Source organism: Neofelis nebulosa, chromosome 3, assembly GCF_028018385.1.
Source record: "Neofelis nebulosa isolate mNeoNeb1 chromosome 3, mNeoNeb1.pri, whole genome shotgun sequence".
Taxonomy (NCBI): domain Eukaryota; kingdom Metazoa; phylum Chordata; class Mammalia; order Carnivora; family Felidae; genus Neofelis; species Neofelis nebulosa.
The window spans coordinates 168,147,547-168,170,869 of record NC_080784.1 but is presented as its reverse complement, the minus strand read 5'-3'; the positions used below and the strand labels follow the sequence as shown (position 1 = coordinate 168,170,869).

The window sequence follows — 23,323 nt, the reverse complement described above, 5'->3', positions numbered from 1 at the left end:
GAAAACTCACATACTCAGTGTCTTCCAACTTTCCCATCAAACCCATTCTGATAATGTATATAACTTACAACAAGTGAATAAACTTGTTCTACTCATGAATGTTCAAAATAATTTGAGATCATGAATCCAACACCCCTATATTTGAATCTTTCAAGGTTTAGTCTCAGAGGGGAGAATTCCAGTGCTCAAGTATACAAAAGCCCAATAGCCCTTTGGGTGCAGTGAACACAACCTCTCACTGTAGCAGACAGTCTAAGATGGCCCCAATTATCCATGTCTCCTGGTACTCCTGCCCTTCTCTATTCACCTCCCCTTGAGTAGGGGTGGGACCTGTGACTTGCTTCTGGCCAATAGAATACAACAAAAATGATGGGATAGAAACAATTATGTGGACATTATTATATTACATAAGATTATAATGTCCACCTTGCTAGAAGAATCTCTCCCTTGCTGGCTTTGAAAAAGCAAGCTGCCTTATTGAGAAAGCCACATAGCAAGGAACTGAGGATAGTCTCTGGTCAGCAGCCAAGAAGAAACTGAAGCTTATGAACGGATGATCTGTGAGGAATTGGATTCTACCAACAACCATATGAGCTTGGAGAACTATATCTTTCCCAAGTTGAGCCTCGGATGAGAATGCAATCATGGCTGACACTTGAATGGTAACCATCAAGAAGACCCAGAGAAGCTAGGCTCAGACTCAACCAATAGAAACTGTGAAATAATACCTGTATGTGGTTTCAAGCCACTATGCTTGTGGTAATTTGTTACACAGCAGAAGACAACTAATTCACTTACTCACTTCACTACAGACCTGTTCGAAGTAAGTTATACAGAAGCAAACCAAGACTGTCATTAGGGTGTATGACTCAGACCTACTTCAAGAGAAAATCTGCTGCAAGGAGGGTAGTTAACCAAGCCTGCAGCTACTACACTTTGGGGACCCACTGCAGTGTTCTCACCCCTCCTGTCTTCCTCCTACTACCCCTGGCTCCTCTCAGCCAATGGCTGAACAATGACTAGTGATATTAGAGCTGAGACATTTCCTCCCAATGTGGGACTCCTCTAAAGATTAATCTTTGCTCTGGACACTCCATCAACCTAGCTGACACTTTCTCAGAACTCTACAGCAATCAGAGTCTCTTCTCTCTTTCCCTTCTCCTTCACAGTGTCAGACTAGCATTGTTATCTGAAGCCTCTCTCCCTTTCTTTCATTCTTCTTATTCTTCTTTATGCTTCATAGGTACCTCTCCCAATAAATCTCATGCCTTTCTAATTCTGTCTTGCCATCAGCTTCCCCAGAGAGCTCAAACTGACATAGGGAACTTTTGATAGTTTTATAGTTTTCCTTGTCTGGGACTTCAGCCTCAAGCTAGGCTGGAAAGGCAGTCTCATAAACTAGGAAACATATGAATGGTAAGTACAGCAACGTTCATTCGCATCTCTGCTGTTACCAAGAATCTACACCGACTCTGAGCATGTACATTGCTACTTCTCTGAGGCTGCTTCCTTTTTGTTAAAATGAGATGTTGCATTAGATGATTTTTAATATTTTCATTTCTTTTTCTACTTTCACTAATTGTAAAAGGAGAGCAAACACTAAAAATGACTTAAAAATAAACAAAAAAGGGATGTATAGAAAAGAAAGAGGGAAAAGGAGAACATAGGTAGAACCAATGGGAAGGTTTAAGAGAAAAGAATCACAATGCTACATTAGCCACTGCAGACAGTTCCTGGTTTACATCCAGACATCTGTCATGTTTAAATTTTTGTAACTAGCTTGATGTGGCTGGCATAGTTAATGGTAGACTTGCTTTAAGCCATTGTATCACTTTTCTCGGGATTTCAGATTATAAAACTTGCAGGGCTATGTGTGAGGTGAAGGCCAATTTCCTGTTATGTTCTTTTTTCCCTGTGTGATCCCCATGGACCCAGCTTGCTTTTCCTTCCTCTTTAATTGTTAGCAGCACACCCACTTTCTTTTGGGGCTCCTTCCCCTCTCACATTTGCCCCTTAGTGGTTTGTCTTTACTCCAGCTCAACATTTTCTTGAACAAATGCATGCTTTTTTGATATGAAGGTTTTTACTTCAAATCCCTTTGGGGAAACAGCCTGAAGAACAAACAAAGGAAAATTCAAAGTTTTAAGAAATCTTATGAAGTTCATAGAGTCATTGCCCCTGGTCTATTTTGCTTGCGCTGTGACATTTATGATACCAAAAGGCACACTGGACTCCAACCCTCTTCTTTGATATTTCCTCCAGCCTCCATTTCCCTCAGATGTTTCCCTTCCTCGAAATCTGAAGACCTTCTTCTCCACAAAGCACCTTCTTCCTGGTAAAGAAGGTGAAATCCTAGACAGAAATATAGACATAAAACCTATCCATTGAGATGTCCACTGGAATCAAATGTGTGCTTCTGTGTAAAGAGAAAAGAGGTATTGACAGATCATATTTTCCAAAGGTGACTGCAACATCTCTCAACCCACATGGCCTCCTACATTAATAGGTAGTGTTACCACACACTCTTTGAAAAGTGGAATCTATCTTTTCCATTTGAATCTGAACGGACTTATGGCTAACTCAACCAATAGAATATGGCGGGAATGACATTATATGACTTCTATGGCTAGGTTCTAAAAAGCAGTGGAACTTTTGCCTTGTATTTGGGACATTTTTTATGACACCCCGAGTGGACACAAAATTTCTAAGTACCCTGAGGCCTTTAGGTAGTGAGGAAGCCCACGCCATATGGACAGACTTTGTGAAAGTGCTCCAGTTGAAGTCCTAACTTACAGCTAGCATTAACTGTCAACTGAGAATAAGGATGCCTGGAAATCATTTCAGTATCCAGACATAGACGTTTTGTTGTGTCTTTCTAGCTAAGGCCTCAATATGAGGGGCCCTGTCTGGATTTATGACCTGCAGATCCATAAGCATGATAAAATGGCTGTTTTAAGCTGCTACGTATGGACATAATTTTTTATGAAGGCATAAGAGCCAGCACATGGATGGAGCCCATTCAGTTCCAAGGGGGTATTCTTAAGTGATTGTCTCCACTGCCTGCCTGCTTAGATCCCTGGGGCTGCTACCGTTTTCATTTTATTCTAAAGCCAGGTTTTTAGGTTTTTTGTCGTCTCATAGATTCCTAATAAATCATCTTTTCATTTAACTTGCCTACGGCTATTTTTTCTTGCGTGCCACCAATGAATGCAAGCTGATTCTGTGTTTCTTTGCACTGATGCTGCACTAGTGAAATACACTGGCAAGGAAGCACGATTTTAGTAACAAGAGGAAGCAAGAGGTCTACCCTCCCCCAAACCTCCATCTCCTACAGATATTGGATTGAAATTTCTGGCGAGGCACAAGTTTTTGTTTTGTTTTGTTTTTGTTTGTTTTGTACTTTACACAGCACAGATATGGAAAGTAAATGGAATGCCAAACAGTTGCATTTTAATAGAGGAAAAGAAGAAAATTATCAAGAGACCAAAAAGAGATAACATATTTCCACTTTGAATTCAAGACTCTCCTCCAAAGTTAATAGTTACAATGTGTTTAGACATAATTACCATAGGAACTTCTTCTCCATGTATATAGTACAATAGATCTGTAAAAGTCTAAATTAATTACTATGTGAATTTTTTTCAAAAAATAATCTCATGTTGTCTCAGTGAAATTATTTATCTGACATGCAGAAAAATAAAACTAGGTATAAACTCATTATGCTTATGACTGCTTTAAAACTATAAAAATTTTAAGGGGGAAAGCAAAGAACACTGCAAGCCTAGTTGAATTAATCCTGCAAATTATTAATTTAATGTGATAAACTGTATTGGTGGCACTATATGAAATGATCTACTTCAATGTGTTCTGGCTTCAGTGTGCCAGATGAAAGTATAATTCTGCCAAAATGCATTTTACAATGTAAATCCTTTGTGTGATGTATCACGTTATCATTTGGTGTAGAGGTATAATTCACATATTTGCCGTTCTCTTTTTTGGCCAGAATCCTAAAATAGTATTAATCAACAAATTGAAATGAAGGCACCACACTTCTAACAGAGTATTCATCTATAATGTGGTTATCTACTTGAAAATGTATTATTCATCAAAACATGCAATATCAGTTGTCCATATAGTGTGTATATATGTGCATACATATATGGACTATGTTTATAGTATAGATATGTATGTGTGTGTGTATATATATGTATATACATATAAAATATATTGTTGCACTTATCTATAAGTATTCTTGAAATTTATTTTATGATACAGTTAATTTACTTCAAAACATTTAGTTTTTGCTTGGCAGGATCAGAAAAGCATTTAGTTTAAGGCTAATTTTGCCCCATTCCTGAAGCAAAGTTTGTCTGGGTCTACTACTCATTGCCCGATGAATTATGAGATTTATCCTCTTTGGCTGCTGGGAAGACGCATTTTTCCTGGTCTGTGTGAGTTCTTGGTATTGTTTTTTGTTACTGTTTGGGGCATTTTCTTTTTTCCCCAGCCTGGGGCAGTTTCTTGACCTACAGCCACTGATCCATATCAGCTGAAGACTCCAGAATCCAGACCTTCTGCAGATTTTCAGAGCTCGTTTTCCATGAATCTCTCCTCTCTACTACTCTGTCCTGCCAACTCTATCTGCTCCCCATTTAGTAAGTAAAACTAACTTCCAACCCCATATCCTCAATGCAGGAGACCACTGGCTTTTTCCTGGTTTTCACTTTCTGTACTGCAGCCTGGAAATTCTCTCCAAGTGTTACTCTGGGCCAACTATAGCTCTCACCATGCTCAAGGATCATGGTCTTTTTTTTGCCTGATATACAATCATGAAACTATTGTTTCTTATATTTTATACAGTATTTCAGTTGTTCCAAGTAAGACGGTAAATCCAGTCCCTGTTACTCTATCCCAGCTGGTGGTAGAAGTCATATGATACCAGTTTTTAAATGAGATAGGCAATATCGCATGCTGATGGTTACATACACTAGTGATCTCTAGCGGTAAACCTTGGATATTAGCCCCACCTAAATATATTTAAGGTCATAAAAGCAAGTAATGAGAGTTCATTTTATACTTAGGAATAAAAGAGATAATTATCTCCATAGGATCATTATATTTCACTTACTAACATTAACACAAGGGAGAAGAAAAGTACACAGAAGAGCCTAAGGTCTATATGAAAGGTTCACTTGTGCTACTTAGTAAGAAAATGTAGGGTTTTTTTTAATGCTCTTTGATTATGCTCTTTTAACCTAAATGTCTTTCATTTAACGATATATTTATTTTTTATGAATTGTTAATTACGTAAAAGTAAATCATACTCTGGCCTATCCACAAAGTCTGTGTGTCATGTTATCATTAGCCCATGGTGAAATTGATAAGAACTCCATATGGATATGAGTGTTAGATACATAGCCTTCCTGATGTCAATAAATCTCTCTGCCCCTGAAGTAATCTAGGGTTCACCCACAATGACAGACCAATTAACCATTTGGCAATGAATTGTATATAGTCCAAAAAATGTTTATTTAGATTATTACTTAAGACTGTTGGCATAAATGTATGCATTATAAGTGATTTTTTGGAAAACATCATAGCCTATCTACAGAAATGATTCTTTTTCTGACAAAAACCTATCCAGCAGAATATTCCATGGCTAACTGAGTGCATTAACAGTATTAACAAAATAAAGACAGATGGTATTTTTACACTTCTTTAATATAAGCCTCCTTTATAAATGCAACAATTCTATTATTTGAAGTAAAGCTTTATTTGTTAAATATAAATTCTCCTAATACTCTTACAGACAGATGAAATGACTCCCTAAGATGATATTTGTACACATATTATGATATGGGCATTAACTGGGTTGAGAACAATAGAACAATTAGAAACACATATTGAATATTAATGATGTTTCTAGATTTATATGTTATTACTTTTTCTTTCATTCTCAAAGTGGCAGAATTTTCCATCTCTTTCTCTAGATACTTTTCCCTGATATATTCTATTACTTTAGAACTGTTCTTTGGATTCAATGCCTACAATCAGAAAAGGAAAAAAAAGCAGCTTCCAATTCAATGTTTTGTTTTTGTTTTTGTTTTTAAAGGGCCTATTTACTGTAGGAGAAACTATCTTATAAACATCTTCTGTGTTCAAATGGTATGTTAGCAATCTTACATCACGATAAAGTGTGAATTCTTTCTGACCTTTTGAAATTCATTTCTAGAAATAAATCCAAATGATAACAGCTCACATTTATTGACAATATTTGTCAGGCACTTTTGTGAGTAGTTAACATAAATTGTCATGTTTAATTCTCACTAAAATCCTATGAGGTCAATATTATTACTTAGACATGCATGAGATAACTGAGTCACAGAGAGCCTAGGTGACTAGCCTAAACTCACATTTTGAGTGGGTGGTAAAGAGATTCAATTCCAAGAAAATGGAGGCAAGGACTCACATACTCAGCTATATACTATATACTGTTATATCCAAAGCACATAACCAGAGAGGCAAATAACATATATGGGGAGGATAGATAAACAGACAGAGACAGAAGTACATAAATGCTCATTGCTGTGTTGTTTACACTGATGAAAAATTGGGAAAAAATGTCTCATTTTGGATGATCAGTTAGATACATTATAATAATCTTCATTGAAGGCTTACCATGCAATCAGCAGGGATGACAAAAGATAGATTTGTTGACATAATAGCATCTCTTTCATATATTTTTATAAGGAAAGTGAAGCATTATAAGCAGTTTACATGTTACGTTACTTTTGTAAATGTATACAAAGAAAAAAAAAGAGTCTTTGATGCCTGCTTACCAAATGACTACCCAGAATAATTTTGAGATCTCTAGATCTCTAGGTGATAAGAGTATTTATTTATTTATTTATTTTCTTGATTTTTATTTGTCTGTAATAATCATGAATTGCCACGAGGGAAAACCTTCAACAATATAATTACCAACCTTCTTAAAATAAATAGAATGAGAATACTGGCTTTCAATATTTTTGAAATATGTTAAAATTTATACTCCGAAGCTAATTTCATGCCTTACACTTTTTGAAGAAAATAATTAAGCATTCAACGCCAGATGTTTGAAAAAAAATAACTTTGAAGAAAAAAGGAGTAGGAAAATTATAAACATGAAAAGACAAACCAATACATTTGAAAATAACAAAAATATCAAGTAAGGAACATCAAATGTCATATTTTATTCTCTAAAAAATAAATATGGTTTTGAAAAGGAAAATACTAGGGGCACCTGGGTGGCTCAGTTGGTTAAGCATCAGACTAGCTCAGGTCATGATTTCATGGTTTGTGAATTCAAGCCCCGCTTTGGGCTCTGTGCTGACAGCTCGGAGCCTGAAACCTGCTTCAGATTCTGTGTCTCCCTCTCTGTGCCCTTTCCCGCTCAGCTCTGTCTCTCTGTCTCAAAAATAAAATAAATAAAAGAAAAGAAAATAATAATAATAATAATAAACACTAAAAAAGAAAAAGAAAGGAAAAGAAAATACTGGGGGTGCCTGGGTGGCTCAATTGGTTAAGTGTCTGTCTTCGGCGCAGATCATGACCTTGTGGTTCATGAGTTCGAGCCCCCCAGTTGGGCTCTGGGCTGACAGGGTAGAAGCCTGCTCGGGATTCTCTCTCTCTCCCACACTCTGCCCCTCCTCCACTCATGCTTTCTCTCTCTCTCAAAATAAATAAATAAACTTAAAAAAAAAAAAAAGGAAAATACTACAGGGGCACCTGGGTGGCTCACTGTGTTAAGTATCCAACTCTGGATTTCAGCTCAGGTCATGATCCCGCAGTTCCTGAGTTTGAGTGCCACATGGGGTTCTGCACTGGCAGCTTAGAGCCTGCTCGTGTTCTCTTTCACCCTCTCTCTCTCAAGATAAATAAACAAATAAATAAAAAATAAATAATTTTCCTTTTGTCTTAAGAATATACTGCAATAAATATAGAAATCCAAAGGAAAATGTAAACAAGGGGTGTAGAGTATGGTGATTAACTGTGGACACAGGTGTCAATTATGTAAGTTTGCATTTAGTTTCAATACATACGAGGTATGTGATTTGGGGTAATTTACTTGATTTTTCTTTATCTACATAACAAGGATAATAATCATACCTCTCTAGTAGGACTGTTTTGAGCATAATGTGAGATAATGTAAATAATGTTATCACCTATGCTTGCAAAACCTTGATAAAATACTTGGTTTTTCTGAAGTAAAATTGATCCAAGAGTCAGAAAAAAAAAAAAAAAACATCAAAAAGCAAACTTTTCAAGGATCATATTCCACTTCCTTGATAAATTCTTCCTTTACATCCTGCCAACTAACTTTCTCTCTCTTTCTCCAAACGGTAACATAAGCTTCGTTTTTAAACTACCTTTTCAGGACTTACGGTAGGCAAGATAATGGCTCCCAAAGATATCCACGCTCTAATTCTCAAAACCTGGAATGTCACCTTACATAGCAAAAGGGACTTTGAAGTTATGATAAAAGTTAAGAATATTGAAATATGTTACCTTGGATTATCCAGGTGAGACCAGTCTAAGCATATGAGTTCTTAAAAGTGCAGAATCTTTCTCTTCTGATATCAGATGGAGATACAATGATAGAAGAAGGTTCAGAAAGAACTCTGATATTGCTGACTTTGAAGATAGAGTAATGGAGCCCCAAGAGGATGAATGCAGACAGATTCTGGAAAGTGGAAAAGGTGAAGAAATCATTTCTCCCCTTAGAGCTTCCAGAAAGATAAAAACGCTGAGAGATGTCTTTATTTTAGCCAGGTGATACTTCAAAGCTACAGAACTGTAAGATAATAAATTTCTGTTGTTTTAATCCACTGTTGATGACAATTTGTCACAGCAGCAACAAGAAACTAATACACTATTATATTGTGATGTTCAATTAAAAAGCATGTGCATTGTCTTGCCCCCTTGCTTTCTGAGGTCAGGCATCTGACCTGTCTATAACCTGTAGCCTCTAACCTGTTGTTTGAGTATAGATGGAAGGGTTCAGTGTTTATTTGATTTGATTCTCCCCTTACAGTATTATACTCTGCCTTCTACCCTTCTTCTCTCTATAATCCAACAAATCTCAAGCAGTCTGTGGGAAAGTCATGCAGATTCATGTTCGATAAATGTAGTTAGGTTTTTAGTTATGAAATCTGGGATGAGTATATGCATCTGAAAGACAGTATATGCATCTTGTAGATGTATTCTGCCGCCTGAAATATTAATATAATAATCATCTTTTATTCTAATCCCAACCCCTAATAGCACATGACTGCACTAGCTATTTGCTTTAATTACCACATCGATACTTATGTACCACAAAACAATACACATTACACACAGACTATACCATATTCCGGAGAAAAATGCACTGCTGATTGATGTCAGAGGGTCATTATCAGATACCTTATTGGCTGGGCTCAAAAGATAGACTATTTGAAGCAAAACAAACTATATATATTTAGAAAGAGAAGTGTAAATGTCAAATAGGAAGAGAAAATAGTCCTGGAGCATTATGTTGTCCATACAAATTTCAAAAATGATTAAAGTAACTTGCACATTAATGCATCTTATATTGAAAAAAATCACTATCACTATTATAAACTGTTATTTTCAAAATATTTAAAATTATTTATTTTAAATAATAAAACAACTGGAAGTTGGTTGTAACATTATACTATTGAACTCGGCAGGTGATCTTGAAATAATTTCATCCAACCTTACAGCTAAAGCAAGAATCCAGTCTTTAATATCTTCACCCATTGATTTAAATTATTATTTGTCTGGTTAGCTTCATAAAATCCCCAAACTTAGGAATATAAGTGATCCTTAATAGTTCAACTGTGAAGAGAAGAAGTGAGGAAGTTCACAGAGGAGGCCTTGCTCTTTTATTTTCAAGAAATTTTAGGGGCGCCTGGGTGGCTCAGTCGGTTGAGCGTCCGACTTCGCTCGGGTCACGATCTCACCGTCCGTGAGTTCGAGCCCCGCATCAGGCTCTGTGCTGACAGCTCAGACCCTGGAGCCTGCTTCTGATTCTGTGTCTCCCTCTCTCTCTGGCCCTCCCGCCGTTCATGCTCTGTCTCTCTCTGTCTCAAAAATAAATAAAAATGTTAAAAAAAAAAAATTTTTAAAAAAAAAAAAAAAGAAATTTTATTAGGAAACACTGGGAAAGAAGAACGTAGCAACTAGGCAAGGACTAAGATTTAAAGAGGGTTAGGTGATACTATGAGTCATCTGAGACTATTTATAGCAGTTAGGACAGTTTGAAGTCCATCCCTGTTACGTCTTTGCTGTGTGACATAGAGGAATTACTTCTCCTTGCTTATCTATGAAGTTAGAAAAAAAGTTCACAATGGAACGAAATAACTTTATAGACACATTTCATCTTAATATGAGTGTTCTCTCCAAGATCTTTTATCAGGTGTTAGAATATAAGATGTTCTCTTCTTCAAGTTAATTTGGTTTATAGTTACTATTAAACTTATTTCTGAATGACCGGAAATACTTGTAAAGATTATGCTTAAACTTTGCCTTTCTTTTCAAGGAAACATAATTTTAAATTCAGCACTTAGAAGTCCTATATGTGATTTCCTAGAGTTTTTTTCCAGAACAGAATTAGTAAAAATGAGAAAAAAATTATCCTTTTCTTCAGTTTTTAACTGTTTTGGAAAGCCACTCCATTTGTGGATGAAGAGGTTTCCATTTAAAAATCGTCTGTAAAATCCTAAATTGATGACAACACTTACAGTAAATTCAAGGCGCTCAGAATATTGGCTATCTTAAAAAAATGATTAAACCTGTATCAAAACGTTCTGGTAAAGGTGAACCCATTTGTTCATATCTGCATTCTCTAGGAAGAATGAGAAAATCTGGAACAAAAAATAACCTGTTTGGTGATGCTAAAGCCTTCCCAAGGCAGAAAATTGTAAGGTAAAGATCTGGGAGAAAAGGAAAACCCATGAAGGTAAATCCAGAATACAGGGCCATATTTTCTTGAGAGGCAAATGCCAATTATAGAGAAGATCACTGAGAGACTGAGAATTCGAGCACAGCATCAGAGAGATTCATGTACAGCAAGGACAAAAACTCCAGTCAAGAGGCCACTAAGGATTAGAGGCTGTGGTAAACACATTGGGGTTTGGTTCAGGGCCCAAAAGGACACATTTTAGGACAAAGAGAAAAAAAATAGACTTTCTGGCATTAAAAAGAGAACTGAACACAAAAGAATGTAGAAGAAACCCAATAAAGATTAGAAGATCAATTAATAAGTTGATGCATTGGAGATGGGTCTCCAATGCCAAATCCTACAAATACAATGTTGAACAAAAGAAGCCAGGTCTCAATTAATTATTGCGATGATTCCATCTCTACTTTTTTTTTTTTTTTTTTTTCAACGTTTTTTATTTATTTTTGGGACAGAGAGAGACATAGCATGAATGGGGGAGGGGCAGAGAGAGAGGGAGACACAGAATCGGAAACAGGCTCCAGGCTCTGAGCCATCAGCCCAGAGCCTGACGCGGGGCTCGAACTCACGGACCGCGAGATCGTGACCTGGCTGAAGTCGGACGCCCAACCGACTGCGCCACCCAGGCGCCCCTCCATCTCTACTTTTAAAACAGATCAAATTTGTGCTTTTAGAAGTCAGGATAATAATACCTTTGGCAGGAGGGAAGGAGTCTGGGAGAAGTCGCAAGTGAAGTTTCCTAAAACAATGGAAATACTCTATTTCCTGACACAACAATACCTTTGCAGTTCTAATTATCTTGTGATAAATTATCAAGCTGTATGACTTAATCCATATGATCCATATAACTTTTCTGTATATATGTTAAGTCAATTCAATTGAAAGGAAAAAAAAAAAAAACCCTCAACAATAGAGCAACTGACAATGATATAATCCTCTTTAAAAATGACAATAGAGGTGCCTGGGTGGCTCAGTCAGTTAAGCATCTGATTTCGGCTCAGTTTATGATCCTGTGGTTCATGAGTTTGAGCCCTGCGTTGGGCTTTCTGTTGTCAGCACAGAGCCCACTTTGCTTCCTCTGTCCTCCACTCTCTGCTCCACCCCGTCTCAAAAATAAATAAAACATTTTTAAAAACTGACACGTTCTTCAGAAAACTAAGCGATGAGTCTGTTTTTCTATGACTTTAGAGTAGTAGAGGACTTATCTACATGGTGTGCTATCTAGTCTAACAAACAAAAATCTTATTTGTTAAACACAAATCAGATCTTGCTACATCCAACCCAAAACCCTCAATGACATCTTGTCACTCTTAGAACAAAATCCACAGTGAGCAAGGCTATAATCAGTCTGGTCCCTGATTATTACTCCAACCTTATTCCTTATTTCTCTGGAATGTCTTCACCTAAGATTCTTTCCCTAGCTGCTTTGTCTTATTCATGATGTTACTCAATTGCTACTTCCTCACTGAGGCCATCTTTGAACACCTTATTTTAAATAGCACTCCAACTTCCTACATACCCTGTCTTTCCTTTCCCAGGTTTATTCATTCTCTTATCACTTATAACTGGTATTATGTTGCATATTTGTTCGTTTATGTGTTTGTTAGCACAAGGAATGTGCCCGTTTGCACATCACTTCCTTGTTAACGTGAAAAACATGCCGGGCATGTACTATTCCACATGTTGTTGTGAATGCCTAAAGGAACAAACAGATGAGTTAGTATATGAATGCATTGTATTCTGCAAAGACATGGCAAGAAGATTTGAAGACTTTACTACAACTCAGCAATATCAAGACACTTGTACACCCTGGGACCACCAGTCTTAAGTTTAGTGAAGTGAAGGCAGTTTTCACAAGGGAGAAAAAAGCGTTACATTTATTTCTAATTCAATTGCTATGAACTACAAAACACAGCAGCCTTTGTTTACAATGCTATTAACTAACTGCTCATAGTTGTAGGAGTAGCTCACAGCACCCCTACTCCCAGAAAATTCTTGTTGAGGCAGGATTCTGTATGGGTTTTGTTTACTTTCCTTTATCTTTTCTGGGTACTGAAGTCTTTATTGCCTAACCTAAGTGTTTGTAATAATGCTCTCCAGAGAAATGGAACCAAGAAAAAAAATCTATCTATATCTATATCTATATCTATATCTATATCTATATCTATATCTATAATATTTAGATAGAAGCTACAAATAATATATAGATAGAAGATAGATAAATGATATTGATAGATAGAAGATTGATAGATAAGAGATGGATAGATAGATAGATAGAGGATAGCTAGCTAGCTAGCTAGCTAACTGGTTCACACAATTACATGACCTAGAGGTTCAATGATCTGCCATCTGCAAACTGGAGCTCCCCAGGAAAGCTGGTGGTATTTTCCAGTTGGAGTCCAACAGCTTGAGAGCCAAGGTAACCAATATATAAATCTTACTCTGATAGCAAGAAAAGATGAGATCAGATGTCCCACTCCAGGAGTGAGGCAGAAAAAATAAGGGGTGAATTCTTTCTTCCTTCAACTTTTGTTCTATTCAGGACATCACGTTATTGATGATGTCCACCCACAACGGGGAGAGTTATTTACTGAGTTTACTGATTCAAATGCTAATATTATCCAGACACACCCTCACAAACACACCTGGAAATAATGTTTAATCTGGGCATCCCATGACCAATAAAGCTGACACATAAAATTAAGCATTACAGTACCCTTATATGATAATATCTGGTAGGTCTCTTTCAACTAACGAATCTATAAAAATAACCTTTTTTTTTTGAGAATAAATGAATCTAAGTTGAGACACACTATAATAAAATATGTCTAAGTGAAACACATATATGTTTATACATGAGACATATGTATATATGTATATCTATGTATATACTTACATACAATTAATGGAACAAGGATATACAATAATTCTTGATTCCTGATAGAAGTCTCCAGTGCCACATCAAGAAACAAATTTTGTCCCATCTGAATGCTTTCTCTAGTGCATAGTTTTACTACAGATCATCACAGTCCATGTTAAAAGGTCTGGTTCTTGGGCGCCTGGGTGGCGCAGTCGGTTAAGCGTCCGACTTCAGCCAGGTCACGATCTCACGGTCCGTGAGTTCGAGCCCCGTGTCAGGCTCTGGGCTGATGGCTCAGAGCCTGGAACCTGTTTCCGATTCTGTGTCTCCCTCTCTCTCTGTCCCTTCCCCGTTCATGCTCTGTCTCTCTCTGTCCCAAAAATAAATAAACGTTGAAAAAAAAAAATTTTTTTTTAAATTAAAAAAAAAAAAAAAAAAAAAAGGTCTGGTTCTTGGGGTGCCTGGGTAGCTCAGTCAGGGAGCAACCCACTCTTGATTTCAGCTCAGGGCACGATCCCAGAGTTGTGGGATCAAGCCCTGCATCAGACTCCATGCTGAGCAGGGAACTTGCTTAAGATTCTCTCTCTCTCTCCCCCTCTGCCCCTCTCCTCTGCTCACACACACACTCTCTCTAAAACAAACAAACAAACAAACAAACAAATAAATAAATTTAAAAATGTCTATTTCTTGCTTCAGGGATAGTCCACATTAGTGATTATGAACATACGATTTGGAGTTAGAACTGGCTTCAAGTCTTATTGTTGAAATTACTAGTTGTTTACTTAACTTCTCTAAGCTCCAATTCCCCCCTTTTTTTAAGTTTATTTATTTATTTTTGAGAGAGACAGAGGGAGAGCACAAGCAAGGGAGGGGCAGAGAGAGAGGGATAGGGAATCCAAAGTGGGAGCCCTACTGATAGCAGAGAGCCCAACAGGGGGCTCGAACTCACAAACCTGAGATCTTGACCTGAGCCAAAGTCTGATGCTCAACTGACTCAGCCACCCAGGTACTCCTCCAGTTCCCTATATTAAAAAATGGAATTGATAATTGTACATGTTTCCTATGATTGTCAATGAGGCTTAAAAGCAATACTATTGTGAAATATTCAATACAGTACTTGGCATACGGTAATCACTTAACAAATGTGAACTAGTATAAAAAACAAAAATGATTAATTAAAAATTTATAGAATAAAATGATGTAAGGTATAATTTTATGTGCTTGTTCAACACAAGACTTCACTATTTTGATCCCTTATTCCTAGGGAAGACTTTATTTTCTCTAGTCTCTTCTGCAATTATATTTCACCAGATTGCTCTCGGTCATTACCAGCCACTCTGTGGGAATATTGTTCTTTGTTCAATCAATAATAAGAAAGAGTTTTAATTCCCGTTCTGAAGAAAGAATCCATTCTTGCTCGGCAAAGACCTTTCCCATGTTTTGGAGGCATTGCCCCCATGGTTCTTTACGCCACTAAACTTTCCCCAGGAAACCAACCATAAGTCAGGGAGTTCCTACTTCGCCCCTTCACACTCCTCAGGGCTCCATGGGCTCCCATCCACACTAAACAAACTGTCTTCTGCTTGGTATTTAGCCTTGTATTGCCACGGGCTGTTGCCACTGCATCAGATTTGTCCAAAGTCTAGTTATGTCTCATATATTTTGAGATTTGGAAATGGAACGTTAGCTCTTCAGTGCCAGAGGCACCACCTGAGGCTGTTGTGTGATTCAAGCATTGTCATCTCCTCCTGCTCTTTTGCTTTGAAATCAGTAAGGTTATGTGTAATCAAAGAACAAATACGATCACTCAAAGGAATTAGTGGCTGGTAAATTTAGGACTAACCCCTCGTATGCGACTTCACACAGAGATTGTTTTTCATCTTTCTCTGCATGTCACAGAGCTCATCTAAATGAGAAGTACAAATGTTTTCAAAGGCAATTCCAATCGCAGCTCAAAACTGAAATAATGATGAAAAAGAATCCTTTGGTGTATTATCTTTCCGCCCACCTGACTTTTCATTGCACTCAAGATACATTACTGATGTGATTGAATTTTTAGTGATTTTTTATTAACTAGACAGGGATACATCATTCAGAAAAAGATATTTGAATACTCATATATTAAGTGTTAAGTATGCAGAATTAAGAAGGACAGGTTAATCAACATTAATGGAATATCTACCATATGAAAAGTATTGCGATAGGTTTTAGGGGAATATAAGGATGATGTCTTAGTCAGCTTGGGCTGCTATAACAAAATACCATTAACTGAATAGCTAATCAACAATAGAAATGTGTTTCTATCATTTTGGAGGCAATAAGTCAGAGATTGGAGTGCCAGCATAGTCAGGTTCTGGTGAGATCCCTCTTCCATGTTGCAGATAGCTACTTGCTCATTGAATGCTCATGTGGTGAAAAGAGAGCTAGCTAGCTCTCTGACCTCTTCCTAGAAGGACACTAATCTTTTTCATGAGGGCTCCACTCTCATGACCTAATTATTTCCAAAGGCCCCACCTCCAAACACCATCTTAATGGGATTAGGGTTTTAATATATGAAATTTTAAGGGCCACAAATATTGAGTCTATAACATGACTAAAAATAGTTGTTGATCTCAAGGACTTCACTATTGAGGTATAGATAAGATAAATAAGGCATAATCCTGGAACCATCACCCTCAAGTTGCTTGAGGAAAATCCTATTGCATAAGCCTGAGCCTATAGGACTCAGTGCTCTGGGAAACATGACATATTGAGTAGAAAACGATCCTTTTTTGCAAATGGTCTTAATATGAGGGAGAAAAAAAAGTTAAGAGAAAAAAAATCAGAAATTAATTCAAGAAATTATATGTGCAAACTGAAAGTTTAGCTAAATCTCCACGTTTTAATCTCTTAACAGTTTCTGAGAAGCAGAGATTCATTCAACTGCTTTACTTCTAGAGCTATTGGCACACTTGTGTCCCTGTTATCCTTCTAGATTCTCTCTGAGGCTCAATTCTTGTCTCTCCAGACCCATTATTGACTCCGTTCCCTTCATACATTCTTATCTCTGTGCCCTGCTCTCCTGAGTGCTTCCTTTACGTGAAGTTCAAATCTTATCTAGAGCGTATTTATTCTTTTGCCTCAGTCTCTTTCTGCATTATTAATGTTTTCTTCTTTTATTTCCCCTTTGCTGCCCTAGTGAAAAATGTAAAGTTCAACACCACATGAAACTTTAGAAAACACCTTTCTGGAGCTATTACTCATGACATGGCAGTTGGCTTTTAGTAGTGGATCTTATGCAAAGAATAACATACATAGGAATAAACTACTTATCTTCAATTTATACAAAATTAAGTGAAATAGAACAGCATTTGAAAGCAAGTTCCATAGTATCTCAAGAATGTGCCTGGTGCATTGGCAAGTGATTGATTTTGATAATAACCAGAAGTGCCATAAGTTTAGGAAAAAAAGACATGTTTGCATCTGGATTGGTCTAGAACTGTCTCATGGGTTGTAAATAACCTTAGTTAGTTTGTGAAGGTAGATAAGATTTAGCAAGTGAGAATGTTTGGGAAAGAAGAGGGCAATCTGTGATTAATGATGGGTGCATAAATGTACTGTATGTGAAGTTCCACTGAAAATAGTAGAATATACACAGCTGAGGTATAATCCCATCAAAATCTAGGTCTAGATCTAATTCTTCCCTTCTCTGTTTGCCATATAAACCCCTTGGCCGTATAAAGAAAATAAGTGTGTGTGTGTGTGTGTGTGTGTGTGTGAACACCAATATGTTTCTCCATGAGGTAGTAAGATACTGTTTCATTGTGTGCCTCTGTGCTGACTGTGGGGATTGGATTCAACTGCAAAGTAATAAAAGTGTAGAGAATGGAATATTACTATATTAAAGGATAAGCTTTCAAATATATTCCAAAGAACACTGTTAGAGGCTTAGGGGAAATCTCATTTCACTTGCTAACTTTTCTAATGCAGGTCAGGTGTATAACCTGTCCCCTGAGAAGATAACAATATGCTGAATAAGGCTGAGTGAGAACAGAGCAGGAAGGAAATCATGACCCTTCTCTTACCTTTTTGTGTTTAGTGATGATGTGAAGGCTAAATAGTGAGATGTTTATTGCTGTCATTGGCATTGCAAGTATAAATATTAAATCATTTGCTTGCCTAGATTGTCATTTCTAGTTATTTTTATCGATCTATATATGGCAACTAGGACGGCTGGTGCTGTTTTTCATGAAGGCTTTTCAGTACTTTGCAGTGATCTATCTGATTTGTAACTTTTATGTGTACAGATTTCCCTTCTTGCTAATACCTAGCATTCTAGCTCTGTTTTCCCCTATCAACTGTTTCTCAGGTAACTTTTTCCCCACTTGCATTCTCTCTGTTCCATTCTACAGTCTCATTTTTTCATTGGTTCATTCATTATTCATTCATTGAGGAGAGTGAGAGAAGACCTCATTAAGAAAGAGAGTAGATCCAGGAGGAAAAAGATGGGGAAGAAAGATAAATCTGAATACTTTCTTCTGGGTTCTAGAAATTTTATTTTTTTATGTTTATATACTTATTTGGGGGGGGGGGTGGGCAGAGAGAGGGAGAGAGAGAATCCCAAGTAAGTTCTGAGCAGTCAGCGCAGGGCCCGACGTGGGGCTCGACCTCACAAACAGCGAGATCATGACCTGATCTGACCAAGAGTCAGATGCTTAATCAACTGAGCCACCCAGGCACCTTAGGTTTTATAAATTTTAAAAGGCTCATGCTTTGTGCAGAGCCTTCCAGAAAATAAGACTGATGAATAAAGAAACTACAAATCACATCCCAATAAAAATAAAAAGATTCATCACTGTCCCCTTACAGAAACAAATAAAAAAAAATCTTTAGAGGTCAAGCCTCAAAGATGGTGAGTAAGAGAAGCAGATAACAGATTAAATACTATCATGGATGATTAATTCTTTTCAGGAGGGCCCTCCTCTCTCTTTCCAAGGGACACAGTCTTCCTATCTCCATTGCTACTAGTACAGCAGTATAGGGAATCCAGGTTTCCACATCTGGAACTCTTCCTTTCCACATGAATAATTGAAGGTCACATCATTCTTTCATCTTATTTTCAATGACCCTTGAGATAACGTGAGGCCATTATATTTTTCTGCAATAATCATGTTAAGCTATGGTTGCAATTCTGCCTTTAAGTGGTGCAAATAAAAAATGCAGACTTCATAGGTGAACAGCATTCTCCTTCATGATTCTCTAGAGTATGGTCAGAAACACTAGCCAATGGCAGCAACACTTCATGCAGAAACCATAGAGGAAACATTCGAGTGCAATCAAATGAATCTACATCTGATTCTAGCAAAATGGACCCAAAGAGATAAAGTGCTATGGCTAATTTCATGGGTTTCTTCCTGACTGCTGAGCTGAGACTTGAACACATGACTCTAGATTCTTAGGAAGAATTCATCATTTATCGTGAGAAATCTCTCTCAAATTGCGGGGGGGGGGGGGGGTTAAATAAAAATGCATTTGATTTTGCATTTGGTATTTCATAATTTGTTCACTTTTTGCAAGAAAATATGAAAATGATAAAGAAACCAGGGAACATGTTACCTAGCATCAATGAAACAAACTACTCTTCATTATTATACTAATTTACAGTAATTTTTATTCACACCAAACTCTGCAGTCACATTTCCATGGGAAAGTCTTACGTTGGAGAGTTTCAGATATTAGAGACCATCTTCATTTGGTCCTTAAGCAGAATCTATCATATGCCTAGGCTTTGGGTTATATTTATAATGTAATGTGAAATTTATGCAAATAATTTACAATAATGGATTCTAGAAGAAATGCAGTATATGCATTAATGAATCTTTATGGAAATGTTGAACCACCACTTAATACTCTAAATTTCCAGAGAACTTTGAGGAACATGTTATTTGAGGACATACCTCATCTGCACCAGAACTGGACATTAATTAGGTCTAGAGAGTTTAGCCAATCTGTGTGAGTCCTTCTTTGCCTGTTACATAGAGGAAGCCTGTGTCATGAAACAAACACTAACCTAGAAGTCATAACAGTCTAAGTTCAAGCCTTATGCCATTTCTTAAGAGTATGACTCTGGGGGCGCCTGGGTGGCTCGGTCGGTTAAGCGTCTGACTTCGGCTCAGGTCATGATCTCACGGTCCGTGAGTTTGAGCCCCGCATCGGGCTCTGTGCTGACAGCTCAGAGCCTGGAGCCTGTTTCAGATTCTGTGTCTCCCTCTCTCTCTGCCCCTCCCCTGTTCATGCTCTGTCTCTCTCTGTCTCAAAAATAAATAAACGTTAAAAAAAAAAAATTAAAAAAAAAGAGTATGACTCTGGAGAGCCACTGACAGAATAATAATACTTATAGAATGATGTGAAGTTTAAGTGAAATTGATGTATGTGAGCACACTTTTTAAAGTCTTAGGTGTTATAATTATAAGATCAATATATTAATCATATATTTTTTAAAATTTGAAGTTGATATTATTTCAAAATGTTGAGAATTGGTGACTCCTAAAATAATTCTTGAATAAGGAATAGTATAATTGCAGATAATTTGGATCATTTTAAGAAGCTCTAGTATGGTGTCCAAACCGCAGAGAATTGATTTTAATTATTAGTCAATGAAATGAGCAAAGACACATGATAAAATAATTAAATGGATAATTCTGCCTTTCAATTAAAAACATGCCAGTGGCCTCAGAGCACACTATTATAGGATATGAAGTAATCTTAGCAAGGCATTTCTTGAGATATAAGCAGACACATAGAATCCCATACTTGAAATGTAATCTCATTACCACTGTGATGACAACTAATAATTCCAATAAGGCTATCAGACTGGGTCGTTAAGTTACCCATAGACACACAGACAGCAGGTAGCAGGTCATTGTGAAAAGCAGGAGTCTTGGGACAGACATCCACGGTTTCCTTATGTGAGTTATTTAACATTGGGCATGTTACTGGTCTTGTCTGGAGGAGAATGCCTTTTCCCACTCCAGGCTTCAAGAGGAGGTGTCTTTCCTCCACATACTCTGGCCTTTCTCCACTTCTTCATTCACTCCACCCTAGTAGAAGTGACGGTGACATAACTAATTGATTATTTAGGGAAGAATAACTGCATGTGTGGTTTAATTTCACTCTTTTCTCTTTTGCTACAAAACTTGCCCTCAAAGAGTGCACACTTCCCTCCATTCCTCTAGGTTGCCCGTGATTGGGAGCGTAAATTCACCTAGTTCTGAGGTTCAGGATTAGGAGAAGCATTTAGCTCACCAACTGAGAGCCACTCTTGTCAACTAGGTCTCTATTATTATTTTGATATCATTTTGAGGCCTTGATTTTTTTTTTCTCAATTTCTTCAGATTACACCAGGGTAAGAGAGGAACAGTAGTAATTTTGTGGTGTTTTTGTTGAAAACCCAGCATTAAATGCATCAGCCAGAAATACCGAAAATTAAGACCAAAAGAATGGAATTTGGGAGAGCCAAGCCCGCACACGGAAAGCCTTAGTGGCTGAAGGTTGTGATTTGGGCCTTGGTGCTGTGACCATGATGATTTGTCGAGGTCACTTTCAGGTTCATAGGCCCTTTTACATTCTGTGATTGACTAAATGGAAATATTTTAACTCAACCTCATGATATTTTTGCTGTGGTAGATGACTGTGCCTTGCAGTCTTTTTGTCCAAAAGTACACGGCTTTATTTTCCTGGAAGCAAAAATTTAGACAAAGGTCCGTGGGCTTCAGGAAAGATCCTCAAGTAGGGGTGTCAATGAGAGAGGGACTGTGAGAGATGTTTTGAAACCAGGGACGGAATGTGGGCGCCTCAGCAGAGGGGGACGGGGCCACTTGGTTTTCAGCAGAGGTACAGAGTCTGGTAAAGACTCAAAACTTTAGGGCTTAGAAAGGGCAGAGTTCCAGATTCAGCAAGCTGCAGCCCCCTCCTCTATTTTTTTTTTCCTGGCTGAGACAAATGTTTTTATTGCAGGGAAAAGAGTCCAGTCCTCTTAGATATTAGTGGGAAAAGCGGTATTTGCTGCTTTTAAGTTGCCAGGTAGCAAAGTTCTGCATATGCCTCTAAGCACTCCTGAGGATTTAGCTTTTAATTGTTATTGTCAGACATCTCTGGACCAGATGAACCACATTCCATTCTGCATGTAGGACCAAGAAAATAAGTGTAGGAAGACAAATCATGAAAATTGTCCACCAACTCAAAATCCTTTCTTCTTCACAGTTTCAGGATGACATTAAATTGGTTCACTCCTGGTTAAGGGAGAAAACTTGGCAAGGAGGCAGGTTTCCTGGCAGGAGGCCCTGAAAATGTGCACTATGGCGCACGCCTGCAAATGCATATTTACAACAGAATATGCACCTGGCCCCTGAGCTGCCACCTTTGCAAACTTCTAAACTTTGTAAGCAGGCTAAGTGTCACTCTCAGAGACAGGAGCCTGGCTGCATAAATGGATTATCCCCTCAGAAATGTGATTGCCTAGCGTCAAAACTAACTTCTTGCTCGAAGAGTTCTCCCAATTGAGTTTAAATTCACACGTCATGGATTTAGAGCACCTGGAACAAACTGAGTGGTGTCCTGGCAAGGCCACGACCAAGAGAATGTTCCCACTCGCTTATAATGAATTTCTTCTCTGGTCTTTGGCACCATTAAAATCTGGGTCCTGGAACTGCTTTTTGTTTCTTCGGTTGTTTTGGGGGGATTTTGTTTGTTTTTCCTGGAGAACTGGTTTTAGAAGTGAAGTTTGGCTTGTTACCTTAATTTGAGGAGTATGATGAATTTTTTGCCTTATTAAGTTTTCAAACTGTTTAAAAAGGGAGGCGCTACAAATTGCAGCTGAACTAATACAACTTCTCAGACCATTTAAAAGAATTTGACTTATTCCAGAGAACGGTGCAAGCTGTAGCTGCTGATAGAACCCAGCTTTACTCAAGCATGAAGAATCATTCAAACGCAGACTGAACAAAAGAAGTTGGAGAGGAGGCACTTCTTTTTCATCAAATTTTGATTAAAAGGGTAAGAATAACTTGATTTCTTGAGTGTAAAAGTGTGTTATATATTTAGACTTTAATTTCTTTCTGCAAAGTTCACAGGGGTGTGTATTCAAATGTTAGCATCTTAGAAAGTCTCAATGCTGTGTAATCTCACTGCAGTCTCTAACAAATTACGGTAGGTGGTTGGACATATTACCGGGTAAGAAACAGAATAGGAAGTGAACTGGAGTAGCCTTGGATTGGGTTTAATTAATACATGAGTTTGATCCATTTAAGAACTTTGGAAGCAAACGTTATATGTCCACACTTGATCCCAAGAAAAGGCTAAAAAGAGAAGTGGGTAGTATGTGGGTGTGGCATCTTGAAAAATGGGAGACTGTCCAAACCCACTGCTGATCACTTCTCTTGAGAGACAAGGGCCAAACCCCTTTTTGTTTAACCTCATGCGTT

General features: G+C 37.6%; 1 long non-coding RNA gene across 1 annotated transcript in view; it reads left to right on the top strand.

Annotated features, from left to right (window-relative positions):
- The window catches only part of LOC131507638 (uncharacterized), a 64,134-nt gene extending 41,224 nt beyond the window's left edge, over positions 1 to 22,910 (top strand). The window contains exon 2 of the long non-coding RNA XR_009259604.1: positions 22,767 to 22,910. This is a non-coding gene — a long non-coding RNA (uncharacterized LOC131507638). The remainder of the gene's footprint in view (positions 1 to 22,766) is intronic.
- Positions 22,911 to 23,323: the final 413 nt, after the last annotated feature.